At 40.4% G+C, this 13599-nt stretch overlaps 1 protein-coding gene across 1 annotated transcript in view; it reads right to left on the bottom strand.

Annotated features, from left to right (window-relative positions):
* The window catches only part of LOC148419290 (guanine nucleotide-binding protein G(i) subunit alpha-2), a 35946-nt gene that overhangs the window by 20935 nt on the left and 1412 nt on the right, over positions 1–13599 (bottom strand). The window lies entirely within an intron of this gene.

Below are 13599 nucleotides of genomic sequence, written 5' to 3'. Positions count from 1 at the left end.
GCGCATAAAATATAGTATTGTAAAGAAACATTTTTACTTCAGCTTTCAGGTGAAATTTGTTTAAGGGGCGTGTCCCAAGACTTCTCCTTATCATGACTCAGCCCCAAAATTAAGTGAACTTGCTCCATGCACATTTAATAAAACTTTAGTGTGAAAAAAAAATCAAATTGAAAAAAAAAATAATTACGTTGAAGCTACTGACTGGTGAGAGTTTACAGCAAGAAAAGCAAACGCTTCTCTTGTGGGAAAGGCTGCACATACTGTCAGCACAAGATTCATTTTAAAGCTTACCCTGTACTGATTAATAATAAATAAGATTTATAATAGCGGACCATCTGAAAGCATCCCACTGCTATTAAAAAAATCCATAGTCAAGCACTGACAGTCGACACTGCATCTTGGGCTTAGCCACAATTCTATTCACCCACACATGAAAAACAGCAGACGAGCGCTGTCACAGCATCATAAATTGATTGCCTTTTGGCACACTACCGCAGCACCTTCACATCTCTGCGCTCGGCAACTGCAAGTGGCTGTGACACAATTCATCTAATCCTGGCCCGCTGCCCCCCAACACGCCGGTGTCACGACAGCCCGCAACCGACGAGCTTTTACAGCCATTTAAAAGGTTAACCTCACGTGGGCGTCGATAAAACAGAGCAGACTACAAAACGAGCTGTGTTTTTGCTGACGGACACAAGCTGAATTGATTTGTTTTATGGAGCAAACACATCTTTTGTCTTTTGTCTGTTTGGTTTACTCCCTAACAGCATGGTTGGCGTGCCATCAGTTTAGGTATTCAAAGCAATCTCATAAAGACAGGGTCAAAAGTTAAAGAAGGCAAGCAGAAGAAATTAAGGTGGTTGACTTGGACTTTTTGCCAAGCGTGTATTGCAAATACAAACTTGAGCTTGATTATTTGTGATTGTGTCAGGTTGCCAACACGGCACAGCACCTGCATTTGATGCAGCACTATATTATTTGATGGAATAATCAATAGGATAAACTATTTTAAAAAGAGCCGATAATGACACACCTAGACGATTCCTATGCATGATGATTTGCAATGTCTCTGATAGTGAGTTGAATCACATATTTAGGCTGACTGCATAGGATCTCCACATGACTGACAGGCAATCTCTCCCGGGTGTAGTCTGCCTGTTGCCTCAAGTCATCTGTAAAACTCTGCACCCCCCACGGTGAAGGATAAGTCAAATTGAAAATGAATGGCTGGATGGATGGTGATATATAGTAACCACTTATCTTTCTGTACAATAAATAAAAAATAAACACTCATATTTGTCATCAATTGCCAGTCTCCCACTGTCATTATACAGTAGCTATGATAATATGACACCCCCCCCCAAAAACAAAAGGGACTACATGACTCAGTCTACTGGATGAATGCATTCAGGAAGCTTTGACTTGTTCATAAAAATGCAAATGATTCAGTGACACAAAAAGACAACAGTAATATCAGTCATATTAGTAGTATATCCATCCATCCATCCATTAGCTACTGCTTTATCTGGGGTCGAGTCACGGGGGCAGCTGCAGGGAAGCCCAGACTTCCCTCACCCCGTCCACTTGGCCCACCTCCTCCAGGATGATCCCCAAGCGTTTCCAGGCCAGCCGAGAGACATTGTCTCTTCAACGTGTCCTGGGTCGACCTCGGGGGCCTCCTCCCAGCGGGTCAAGCCCAAACTGGACTCCCTCAACGCTTTGGTTGCACATAGAAATTCTATCCATAAAAGTAATGTACAGAATTGGTGACAAAGGGTAACCTTGGCAGAGTCCAACCCTCACTGGAAATGGATTTGACTTACTGCCACCAATGTGGACCAAACTTTGACATCGGTCTTACGGGATCAAACAGCCCGTATCAGGGCATCCGGTACCCCATACTCCCGAAGCACCCCCCCACAGCGCTACCTGAGGGACACGGTCAAACACCTTCTCCAAGTCCATAAAGCACATTTGGACTGGTTGGGTGAACTCCCATGCACACTCGAGGATCCTGCAGAGGATGTAGAGCGGGTCCACTGTTCCACGGCCAGGACAAAAACCACACTGCACCTCCTGAATTTGGGGTTCCATTTCCTGATGGACCCTCTTCTTCAGCACCCCTGAAAAGACCTTACCGGGGAGGCTGAAGAGTGTGATCCCTGTAGTTGGAAAACATCCTCCAATGCCCCAGTCTGCCAATCCAGGGGCACCTTCCCCGATGTCACCGCAATGTTGCAGAGACATATCATCCAGGACACCCCTACAACATCCAAAGCCTTTAGCAACTCCGGGCGGATCTCATCCACCCCCGGGGCCTTGCCACCAAGGAGTTTTTTTTTTACTACCTCTGTGACTTCAGCCCTGGAGATGTGAGAGCCCACCTCAGAGGTTCCAGACTCTGCTTCCTCAGAGGAAGATGCGTCAGTGGAATTGAGGAGGTCTTTGAAGTATTCTCACCACCAACTCACGACGTCCCAAGTAGAGGTCAACAGTGCCCCATCTCCACTGGACACAATGTTAATAGTGCCCTGCTTTCCCCTTTTGAGACGCCGGAGGGTGGACCAGAATTTCCTCAAAGCCGTAAGAAGTATTACTATCAGTATCAGTAGTGGTATATTAGTATTAATGTTAGGAGTATAGTTAAGAATATTGTTTATTAGACTCAGAATATCCACATTGCAATGCTTTTTAAAATATTCAACATACTTATACGAGTCAATATGATATGTTGTCATGTACCGAATATCTCTTTGTTGTTGTTTTTTTCCCAACCCAATCTTTGACAGCCATGCAGTCACGTTTTACTTAGGGATAACAAAGATCCCCGGTATGCACACTCTAATTCATGCAGGTGGGTGGTACAACGATGCAATGCATACAGAGTGGGCAGCAGTTGAACGTAGTATAATACGTTATACCGTCTGAAGTGATAAAGTAGGTCATGAGTTGTGCAAGGGAAGAAGATGCTTCACCACCGATCTCTGCATTGAGGCAGACTGCATCGAGTGTGCACGATGTTTAATCCCTTTGTTCTGTTTGCTCTCCGACGCGCGCTGACCATGCGATGGATGTGACCGGACTGCTTAATTTTCACCACACAATTCAATGTGCATCTTAAAGCCGCTGCAGTACTAACTAAAGCAATGTGTTTGAGGCTACAATTAACAGTCATTTTAGTAAACACTTAATCCATCAATTGTTTTGTCGAATAATCAATGAATCGGATTTTTTAAGTTAAAATTTACAATCTTTTATTCAAAAACAGTTGGTCATTGCTTTGCTCCATAACATTAAAAAATAAGCTACAATTTTAACAATTGTCTTCCAAAGTAGAAGCCAATGCTTGTAAATATTTTATTTTTTTATTTGACCCGATAATGACTATTCTGAAGGGCAGCTCGGGGGAACACGGGTGTCATTATTCATTACACATATGTAAATCCATACCAGTACTTGAGCGGTGAACTATGAGCTGGCCCCTCGCAGCTGACTTTGAGCACAAGAAGTGAGGTACACCAAATCTATTTTTTTAGTCGAGTGCATCGGTTAGAACTATTTACCCAGAGACCAAACTGGTCCTCTTCGAATTTGAGGTGTATGGATAATGTGTCTCATGACATAACAATGCGATGTATTTTGCCACCTACCAACATGTATAAAATAAACAATATTCCAATTAATTGCCTCTTCCTTGGGGCATATGTACCATTTTGCAGCATATGCGCAGACTTGCTAATTGACAGATTCGGGTGACTATCCTTCGAAAAATCTCCGGTGCACATAATTACAACAGCAACCTGAGCAGCTGTAACATGGCATGCATAAAAAATGAGAGCATTATAATCAATCACAGATCCCTGAGGCTTCGCACTGAGCTGTACGGACTGCAGCATATACTGGAGGTAGTTGTGCTTCATTACTGTACGGCACAATAACCTCACGCTTATTTTACTGTGAATCCATTTGGGCTACGGTGCATCTTTCTGCATGGTTCATTTGGTTTCTAATACGTGCCTGTGGTCACTGGGTGGGTGTCACCGGCACTGCCCTTGACTGCTTCATCTCACCGACCAACATAATGAGTCACCGTTGGCAACTTCGTCTCCTTCTCACGTGCCGTGACACTGGACCACGGTCTTTGTGTGATCCCTGGATCAAAGTGACACATACTGAAAGTGGTGCCAAGGGGACTCTTAAAGGTGGTTGAAACAACCGTAACTGAAATTTCAAGCAAATGACTGAAGGATCTGTCTGCCGAGGAAGAGGCTGTTGCGCTGCCCTATACTGTAGTATATTTAAAATATAGCCGGATATACATGTGCAGGTGTAATACAATAAAGCCTTATAACCTTGTTAAGTTAAAACACTGAATTAGAGATTGCTTCTGAATATTTGTCTGGCACTAAAAAGGAACTTAAAAGGTCCAATGACACACTTAGGCTGCCACTACACCACTTAATAGGAACCTAAGAGCTTTTGTTGCTTTTCTCAGCTGTTAACCGCTACCGTTGCTAGTTAGTTTGTTAGCAAGCTTAATATGCCTAATCCTAAAAAAAATGTCAACATCCCTTCAAATAATGCTCTGGAGTGGCCGCTTTAGAGAGTCTCATTGTTGCAACATGGAAAAGCTGGGCAACCACCTTGTTGGACATATTCCAGTAAGCATTAAGAATAGTAGACCCATTAGCATCGGATTTTCCACTTTGTGGTAGAGGTAATTCGGCTGCACACATTCCAAAAACAGTCATGACACTGATGTTGTACATGAATACAACAGCAACCAAAGCAGGTCAACATACTGCAGGACGTAAGAGCATCATGTCATACATGCCACAGTCAAATCGATTCAAAGCCTCATGTTCTTCCTTACTACAGGTATAATTAGGCATTCGTGATAAGCCGCTCAAATGACTCACCTCGGAGTCTAACAGCTCAATTGTGTCGTGCGTCACACGACGTGTCGGAAGTTGCCAAGCATGCACTCGTCATCTCTGAGAGATATCAATACGCGCTTTGCCTTGCGGGAGTCCCAATGAATCAGGCTAATCAAATGAATGTGTATTGCTAATCGATGACAGGCACTCTGGAAATGCTGAAGAGCTGATCCACTACAAAGGAAAAGAAGTTAGATGTTTGGAACTACTTGAGTTCAAGTATCCAAACCAGTCATGCTGGTGTTTTTTTGACAGCAATTAGCGTGGACTTAATTAAAATGCCTACTTGGTGTAGCCAAGCTGCACACTCAAATTCGCCACAATCAACGATCCAGATTGTCCTGTTTCATACAAATGAGTCACAGATCACTGATCCCTCCGAAATGCAAACCGCTTGCTTTCAAACAGATTTTCAAACATATGGCAGCTCTGAAAAATTACTATGTTGTGTAATTTCACACCTGGTTGCTCAGGCACTTCAAAGACTCACCTATTTCAGTACAAGCAATTCAAGCCAATTTTCCATAATATGTCCAGTTGTGCTTGCAGACCTAAACAGTGCGGATGGTTGAACGCATACGTAACCAAATATCGATTATTTAGACTAGCAGTGTTGTCAGCACATACATGTATTTATATAGCATCCATCCATTTTCTATTGCCACTCATCCTCACAACTTAAACTTATCTCAATTATTGCTCATCAAATATCATACACAGTTTTAACATTCTGAGCAGGAGCCAAGATCATCAATTTCAAAATCAGGGAGAATAGAAAACAAATAAAACATCCTATTTTAGAGTGGCTTTTTACTGTGGGCAGCTGAATCAGCATCATGATATGCCAAGATTATGTCGGCAAAACAGAAGTCCTCAATAGCACATATTTCGACAGATTTGTGCATGATATTTGAAAAAAATACACTTCATAAACTTTAGATGTCTGATATGAGCTCATAAAAAACGGAAGCAAAAATAAATGCTTTGTTTATATATCATATGAAGATATATCACATATCTATCTATATCAATCAGATTATTTTTTCCTCTAACAGAGTAAAACTGTTCCTAAGTTGTCTGTAGAGCACATCCCCCTAAAAAAGGCCATTACAATGTGACAGACGTAGCACGGCATCCCATCTGACGGCGGCGGCGGCGGCGGCGCTTTAATCTTTCATCTGGTCGAATGCATTAAACAGTGAAGTGTGCCTCTGAGGTCGGGTTCAAAAATTGGATACGATTCATTTCCCGCAGATCAAACCAAATACATTTTTTTTTTTAGGTCACGGCAAGCTCGCCGCCTTTCCAAGCACGAAGAATTGATGTTTCATTACTGCTGACCCGATGCCTCATCTTCAGGGAGACAAACGAGGCTGTTGCACCACTTCCACTTGTAGAGCGTGTTTAATTGTTGCTATATGTAGGTGTGACCTCATTCGTTAACAGCTTTCCACGCTCTCTTCTGAGTCACTGGATGAAATACCGAGGCAGATAACGTTTTTCCTCACTTGTAAGATTTGCAGGAGTTTGCAGCCAGTGGAATGCTTTCATCCAGCGGGGCTGCGGATTGACTGTCACCCCCGTAAATGCCTCCATTTATCTTTTCGCACAGCACCTCGGTTGACTTCCAAAGACGGACAAGACAAAGGTAAAAGTACTGAGAAAGTCTTGTACCGACACATTATGGGTGTTTCCAAATGAATCTTACGGTAACCCACTACTATAAAGAAACAATACACTAACTGGACACTTCAGAAGGTAAAGAACAGATCTGTACACATCCATATGCCAACCGCAGTAGTAAAATTGCTTAGAGTGTCATTCAAAATTTAGCATTACCATGTCTACTGATCAAATAATCAATCATACAGCTCATACAGATTTTATTAGCGTTTTGCCAGTGACTACCGTATAAGAACAAAACAATGTGTTTGCATTCCAGTTGAACACGATTAACCGGGACATATTTCATGGATTGTGTTTTCGGCAGTGATGATTAAATAGAGCAGCTCTCAGAAAGGTCCAAGACAACAAATTGAATGGGATGGAAAAATATGATCACAATCAGCTTGATCAGCAAGTACTTTGTTGGCCTGATTTTTTTTCTTGATTAATTTTTCAAAAATGAGCAGCGCAGAATTTGATGGATGGAACAAGTATAACCATGGCAACCACATAAAGAGAAAGGGAGACTGCGCGACAGCTATTAGGCTTCCTGTCTTCCACCTGACTGGCGACCAGTTGAGGATGTGGTCTGCCTTGCATCAGGATAAGCGATGGTAAAAATGGATAGTTTAATGCAAAAAAAAAATCTAGATTATTTTTGATGATTGCAGCTAACAGAAAAAAACTCACATCAAGAAAATAAGAGATATCGTAACCTCAATTTAGCTTCTACTTATAATTATCTTTGAACATTTGAAACAAAGTGATTTTTTTAAATACCAGTATATGAATATTAATTCTGAAACAAAACAATTACAGATCAAACAAATCAGAACAGTAAAAACAGTTAAAACTAATAAAATTAATAATAATGTCATGTATGCTAAATGCTTATAATAAGAAAAACATGAAGTCTGAATGTAAACAATCCATACTTGTCTGACATTCATTACAATTTTTAAAAAATCACTCAATACAAAAATTAAGTGTAGATTGGCATTCTAATAATTGTTTTCCAATGATCTGTGACATGAACTATTCAAGTGAACTTTTCCACAATATCATATTGTATTATTCAGAAAGCTAAACCTTGATTTAAATCATTGAAATTATATATTTTTTTTTAAAAAGTTTTAAAAAAAAGTGTGTTGCTTTTTACATCAGTGTTGTTGCCCACCCAAACATTTTCTACTTGGCAATTTCTACTTCATTAAAGCAAATAAATCTGATAGCTTTCCATGCACGTTGACCTATTGTTGCCTTTGTTATGGCACAAATTTGTAATTACCTGGCACCCTCTTTTTCACCATTTATCACACTCTGCCATCCAGTTAAAACGTGTTCCTTTTAGGCAACAGTAACAAACTATCAAGCGCCTCCTCCATCAGCTGACTTTGGAGTCAAGTGCAATTATGCAGACAGATTGGAGTCAATAGTGCGAGCATCTTGATGAATACTCCTCCTAAAAAGACTTTGCCACTCATGGTGCTCTTCATCTTAGACAAGAGCAGCTTGATGTGAAAAACTGAGCAGAAAAATAAGGTGATATTAGACTGCATCCTGAATTATGAATGCCGCTGATAATGGAAGTGTGACTGGAAAATGAAAGATGGGGAAGGATCCAATTAGGCAGAACCCTATGGAGGAAGCTTTTGGAAATGGTTCACATAAAGGCCCCGGGACTTCATTCATGCCGAAGACGCTATGAAAGTTCCCCCCCCCCCCCCCCCCCAAAACAGTACTTCACTAGTTTTTACGCTGCATTTGAGACTACCAGGGAGTTGGAAATCTAGCTAAAAAGCATAGCATTGACTAAAATGTCCTCTGGCTCTGATCATTATCCCAATGTCAGAGATAGGGACTCATGACTCAGACTCTGACACTTGAGAGACTTAAGTCACTTTTTTTTTAGCTTTACAAGTTGACTTTGACTACTAATGACTCAAGACCCGGACTCTTTTTTTGGGATGCATTGTGGTTCTCTATGGTGTGGCATGGTCCCAAATTCTTTACCATCAGGGATGAGTAAAGTAACCAAAATATTTACTGACATAAAAGTATCGTTTTATAATTTGTCGACGGAAAACATATGGCCCAAAGTAATGACAAAAGAAGGGGAAAAATGCACATAATGAACATTTAGTTGAAAACTGTCAATAAATATGAGCATTGAAGTATGTTTTTTGTTTTAGTTGTTGACATAGAAAAAAAATAATCAAATATGGTAAAAATCTTAACATGTTTAAGAAAATCCCATATTTGTAAAAATAATAATGATTTTAAGTAGTGGGGCGGCACAGTGGAAGAGTGGCTAGCATGTCCGCCTAACAGTTCAGAGTCCCAAGTTCAATTCCAGCTCGCTTCGGCCTTCCTGTGTGGAGTCTGTATGTTTTCCCCATGCCTGCTTGGGTTCTCCATGGGCATTCCGGCTTCCTCCCAGATTCCCAGAACATTCATGCTTGGTATTGGACTCTCTAATTTCTCCTTAGGTGTGATTGGGTGCATGCATGGTTGTTCGTCTCTGTGTGCCCTGCAATTGGCTGGCAACCAATTCAGGGTGTCCCATACCTACTGCCCATAGACAGCTGGGATAGGCCCCAGTAAGCCAGCGACCACGGTGAGGATAAGTGTCTATAGAAAATGAATGAACGAATGAATGAGTTACAAGCATTGTTAGTGGACTAATGGTCTGGGAATTGGACAGAATCGTGGTCAGGGAGTTGAAAACTGACCTGGACTTGGAACCTAAAAAGTTGTATTTGACTTGGCCTTAGAGACTTGTCCACATATTCAAGTCCCTATCCCCCTGAGAGGCGAATATTGGTTGCTGGGGATTGGAACTGGGACTACCCAAAAAGAAATAAAATTCACTGATACGTAACAGCCATTCAAATACAATGGGAAAAAAGAAATCATAATGACAAATAAAACCTAAAAAATAAATATATTGTATTGGTTGTATACCGCTACATCTTCTCATTATCCGTGGCTATGAAGGTACCGGAATGTGATGGATGAGTGTCTGAATGTTTGGAATGAAGATGTGATTGGCAAAGTTTATGTTTTGAGGCAAAAGTGTGAACAGTGATTTGACATCTACCTGACAACCGTCATCTTTGCGTCGACTTAAAAAAAAATAAACAATACTAACAGAACAACATTAACTCTACTTAGGGTAGATGTATGACACGCAAACCTTTTGACCTTCTGGATTTGTTATTGACAGAAATATTTACTTTTTTACTTTGTAAAGACGATATTTTGCACACAGACATAGTTTTTTTTAAAGGACACATATCACCATAATAGCTAAGAATACTTTTGTTTGTTTTCTTTTGTTCTCTTCATGAAAACATCTTTGTTCCACGCCAGCCCGTTTATCTGATGTGTTCCAGCATCTGTTCTGTTACCTCAACAATACAACCATTAACCGTGACGTGAGATAACGAGGAATATAAAACATCAAACAAGCCAAATACCAGATTAAAAAAATCGGGCAGGATACATTGCCCGGTAGTGTGTGACAATACTGCGGGAGATTTGCCTGCATTTTAATAATGCAGTCTGCGAGAAAGGGCTCGACTGATTTTATTAAAACATGTAAATCTAAAAACATCGCTTGAGTAAATCTGTTGACACAGGCCACATTTTAGCAAGAGTGCATCAAATAAAGCCTGCATGTGTGTGCACTTCAGCTCAGACACTTCAATGTCAACGTGTAAGTAGAAAGCGTAATCTCTTAAGCTTGCATGGTACAACGCTACAACGCAGTTATCTAAAAAGAATTAGTGTTATTGATGAGAGACAAGTCTAACTGTCTAGCTTGTCACTTTGTGGGTCGTTATTACCGTTTCCGGACAGACGGTCTCCCCCTGAGATGTGAGTCACGTCGGTAAAGACCTATTATTATCGTCAGTGCCCAAGGTGGGATTTACACATAAACTCCAGAGGATGTCTGGTTGTTAAAGAAGTATACCCTGGGATTTTTTTTTTTGAGAAATTGAGACTTCGGTTCTGACTCAAGGAATAAACTCTAACTAGGTTCTGGCCTCATTTCAAATGATTTGAATTGAAATTGAAACGAATAAAGTAGCAAGATATCCTTCAAGGAATGTGGCGTGTCAAACTTTCACATGATTGGCTTGTCACTACCCTCAAGCTAAACAGATGCTGCATGATTATGAACTTTTTCCGAGAATGTGTGATCTATCTATTCATCCACTGAAGAGTGAAATCAAACGGTACCGAGGCAATTTTAACAAAGGGGGAGATTCAGGACAAAGCTCTCAGTAAACGCTATCCATTATCAGGCCATTTTGAGATATCTATTAACTCTTCAGTGATGTTTGGGGTGGATTAGTCAGGCATTAACCATCAAAGAGGAAATAAGACAGCTATGAATATGAAAACATGCAAAGAATTTTTACTTTATTGACGAATGTATAATGTGACAATCAGTGGTACTTTACCATTCAATGTGATGTTCATTTGCTTCCGAATAGGCTTCATTGTCACACAAGTTTAAAAACAAGCCCATCACTGTTCGTTGATTGTTTTTTAAAAATATGAGTTGAAAACAAACAAACAAACAAAACAAAAACAATCATAACCAATCTGTATCTGATCCATCAGAGGATTAGCCGATCGCGATCAAGGCAATCAGACTGGCGTAAAGTCTAATATCTATTTAAACGAGTTATTAACTGTGCAGTCAGCTGAGTGTGATCAGCCCTGCCCACAAACAGACAAAATAGACACCCTTTGAAATGCATTGTGAGAAGGGAAAAAAAAAAAAATCGCAGTATAGCCCTAAAAATTCTCCTCTAAATGCTGACAAGCATTCATATATTGAAAATGGGGCAAGAAAAAAAATGAATTACACCCCCCAAAATAACAATGGATTCATATTGTCAAACAAAACAAATATGACTAAATGTTCTTGAAAACTTGGACTATTAAAAATGGTAGCACAGCACATGAAATTATGTTTGCTGTAATGTTTTATTTCATGGATCCAACCTCATCCTCATTGATCGATCTGCTAATTATGACTTTATCACTGATTTTGCACAAAAATGTCAAATATCAGCAGATTTGATTGAGCTGCTCAGCTCTGCGTAAAGCCTTAAACTGCTGCTGTCTACCATAACATCGACCAGCGAGTAAAGAACTGAAACGCTTTGCAAAACCCAAATGAAAAATGAAAACATACTGCAACTCCGAAACCTCCGAGAGTTGCAGAGTTGAGGTTTCATCTTGTGAAATGTCCTGAGAGAGCATGGCGGCAATCAATCTGTTGGACGAAGTGTTGCAAAAATGCCAGACAATAGCAAAATACAGCTCTGAAACTGCTTTGCACTGCCAATTAGCTCCACTTAATGTGCACCATATTCACTTCGCATTTCAGTCTTTGTGAGAGCAGAACTTTCAGTGAAGGAAAAGGACTGTATAAAAGAAATAAGTTGCTTCCCGCATGCAATCATCTGTAGTTACTTTGGAATGACTCAACATCTCTTTGCCAGCGCTAATGTGCGTCCTGTCACACACACTGACAATTAGAACAATTACAACTGGCACAGTGTGTCCTTAGATCAACCGCAAACCAGATAGACAGCAGAGTTAACTTCTAGGAAGTCACATGAATATTTGCTTCATCAAAAAATATGAAGGTCACACTGCCAAGTCGCTGCTGATCATAATTATCAAGATCAATATCACTAAAAGGCAACTTTCTTCAATACATTTTGCTCTAAAAAGACTTTATTTGGTTTACTCGAAATGGAACACATCTACACTTAGATACACTAAAAATGATGCTTTATTTCCCTTATTAACATTTGAAAAAAAAATTCAGGATATAGGTAAAATAGATACCAGTATCAGCTACTCTCTTGGAGCAGTTTAACCAACACAAACTAGAAATCATAAATTTGAAGAAGAGAAAATCGGAATATTTTCCATATTTCTTTTTAGGAAAATGCAATATTGGTATCGGTAAGTCTTTAAAATGATCTATCTGTTTTGTGGGGAAATTAGGGTTTCAAACATACTGTAATGGTTGTTTCAGTACTTGGTATCTGTATCGGTGAATATTCAAAAGTTGAGAGTTGTAATTATTGATTAATTTGGTAATCCATTAGTAAAACTGACTGAGAAAATGTGCAAAGCTGCAAAAAGTGCCTACTTTGAAAAAATCAAGATGGTAAAATGCTGTTTTGATCAACATGTTTTCACTTTACCGAATATTTCATTTTTTTTTTTTTTATAGTGTCTAAACCTGGTTTTTGAGGGCCACTATCCTGAGGTTTTTGACATTTCCATCCTCACACATAGCTCAAGTTTTTTTTGTTTTGGGGGGAGAGGAGGAGGGCTCATGCTGTTTTAGCCACGCCCACCCCCCCAAAAAGAAAGGAATCTGCGAGATGTTTTCACACTATATCCCCATAGTACAGTGCTGCATAGGTCACATGTTCTCAGAAACTATCTTCAATCATGTACAGAATATTTAAAAATACCCTCCAATTTTTTTTTTCCGGAGTCTTTAACGTCCTCATTAGGTCATTCAACGACTGAGCTTCTTTTACAGAAGCAAAAGGGGCAACAGTCTCTCCATGCTGGCAAGAAATGTCTTGGTCGCATTTTATCAAGTCTGACACACAGCGTTTACAGCCTGCTTCCGCAGTATTCAGTCCAGCGCTGAAATTGCCCACATAGCGCAATATGTTCATGGGGCTTATTCAAGCAAACACAGGTTGGAGCGATGGCATGCTGATGTGGACCTTGTAGACGACACGCAAACACACACAAGCCGGCCCGTCTTATTGACTTGTCAGCTGACTAGCCATCCTGCACCTCTCCATCCTGTCGTGCGTGAACAGCTTGTCACAGCAAGATGACACACGTCCTGCACCGCACACACCAAGCGAGCATCCTCCCACTCCATAACACAACAACACACTTTTGCACACGAGGAGCTGGACAAGATAAGCTGGTG

Source organism: Hippichthys cyanospilos, chromosome 9 (assembly GCF_059441005.1).
Source record: "Hippichthys cyanospilos isolate Australia breed blue-spotted pipefish chromosome 9, RoL_Hcya_1.0, whole genome shotgun sequence".
Taxonomy (NCBI): domain Eukaryota; kingdom Metazoa; phylum Chordata; class Actinopteri; order Syngnathiformes; family Syngnathidae; genus Hippichthys; species Hippichthys cyanospilos.
The sequence above is the reverse complement of the archived record's forward strand: the minus strand, read 5'-3'. Positions and strand labels throughout refer to the sequence as shown.